Genomic DNA, 2,283 nt, shown 5'->3' on the forward strand with positions numbered 1-2,283 from the left:
ACCTTGGAGGCAGACTTCGTTTAAAGGACAACCGACACCATTTTTGTTGTTGTTTCCTAACTGACATGAGAATAACGTTTTATAGTATCTAAAATACCCAAAAACACACAGGCTGATATTTTTAGTCAAATGAAAAACACCAATAAAAATGACTTAAAGTGTCCCAAAACTACTTCAAAATGACCTCAGAAAGTTTGGTTCAGAAGGTATCGCCCCCCCCCCCCCCCCACTGTTCGTGACGTCACGCCAGTACGTCGTGCCTTGCTCTAGAATCAAAACAATGGCTTCAGATTCGGAGAAGATGCTTTCTTGTTACTCATACAGTCATGATTATGATTCAAATAGTTCTGAAGAGGAAAGCATAAATGTTTGCAATCGATTAAAGAAGTACTTCCGTATCAATTGAGCCGTCAGGACTCCAATACAGCGTCCCGGAAAATGCACAAGATGGCGCCCAAGCTCCGTTGGAAATGGGCTGAATTGTCTGCTGGGAATTTGTGTGAACTAGTATCAAATAGTAGTCTTGGTGCAAAACACAACGATTCACCATCACATTATTTATGTGTTTTTATGTGTTGTCTAATTTCGCCATCAACACAAAGTTTTCAGACCAAACAAAGTACAGTGAGACCTCAACTTACAAACTTTCAGTCTTACAAACTTCAAATTTCTGAAAATTAAACCTTATAATAAGCACTATTTTCATAATACACACCCACCACGGCTGGCGGAGTGATCTTCGGCGGAAGCACACGACCGAACAGCACCAGAGGTTAAGTTACCAACAGTCCTTATGTAAGGTAACTGTCCTTCCATAAGCCATCAACGACCATCAAAAAGGTAAATAAAACTTTATTTTACAGCACAGTTTATTTCTTTAATTACAGTCCTTGTGTAATGCGCCTCTTTCCAAACAGCAATTCCCTTTGACCTTCGACTTCCAACCCCATTCCATCAAGCCATCAATGACCATCACAAATGTAAATAAAGTGACTTTATTATACGGTGCAGTGTATTTCTTTCATTACAATACAATAGCACATTTATTATACATAGAATAAGGTATGTTGTATGTAATTTTAAGGCTTATTTAGTTGAAAAGTATATTTTATGGAAACCTGGGAACGGATTATTCCCATTTTTTTTAATTTTTTTTTTTTTTTTTTGAGATACACACTTTTCGCCTTACACACTCTGTCTGGGAACCAATTAAGTTCGTAAGTTGAGGTCTCACTGTACCCAAAATGCAGTGTGTCGCTTTCTCAGTCAGGGGCGTTCCAGACGTGACGTCAGCTCAGGCATCGTCATCAACTCGAAAACAAGACTTCCTGAGTATTCAGTACGAGTCTTAAAATGTAAAATATAGCTATATGCGGTGGAATCTTTGTAAATTACGCTCAGTAGAAGTCATGTGAAGTGATTTTACAAATTATGGACACAACTTGTCAAGGCGTCGGTTGTCCTTTAACTCACACCTGTCCATTTGCTGATATAAAGTCCATGTTTCATTTGGATTATTTTAAATTGTGTAAATTCCGGTAACATTAAACATGATACAGTAAATTAATCTCAAACTGATAGGTACAACTGATAGCCGAAATTGTGTCAAACGATAAAAAGGCATCCTGTTCCTAGTTTCACAACTTCCTCTTTGCTATAGTGGACAGTATCTCCTCCTGTCACGCGGAAAACTGGCCTTCGATTTCCCGACAGGGAGTTTTTTTTTTTTTTAATTTTCCTCACTTTCCCCAAAGTGCTGAAAACGACGTTCTCAAACATGACCAAGCTTTTTGGAGACCTTATTGTCATGATCTGGTTGGCGACCAACGGGGGGCGCTGTCGGCCCCGCCTACACCTGCACAGGTGCTGGTCGTCCCGATCAGATTGGCGGCCAGCGGGTAGCGACGTCAGCCCTGCCTGCAGCCTCGCAGGTGCTGGTCGTTTAATCATTGACACTTAAAAGGACACCCGGAACGACCATCCGGTGCCGGTTCATTGTTTGTTTGCTGCTTGTTTGCTGCATGCATTGTGTATGTGTTTGTTTAACCTTGGCAGACTTTTACTTTTGGTCTTCTTTTGCTACTTTGTATTTTTTCCAGTCAGATGATTTTGATGTTTTACTTTTTGTTCCTGCTGACTTTATTTTAATACAATTTGTCAAACAACCTCCTGCTCCCTCCTGCCTGCTTTTTGGGATCCGCACCCGCCATCACCACCTTGCAAACCGTGACAGAATGAACCGGCCAACCATCGGATCCCGCAGGTAGATCGGACCCGTCTCAT

Source organism: Hippocampus bargibanti, linkage group LG05 (genome assembly GCF_051943395.1).
Source record: "Hippocampus bargibanti isolate YZ-2025 linkage group LG05, ASM5194339v1, whole genome shotgun sequence".
Classification (NCBI taxonomy): domain Eukaryota; kingdom Metazoa; phylum Chordata; class Actinopteri; order Syngnathiformes; family Syngnathidae; genus Hippocampus; species Hippocampus bargibanti.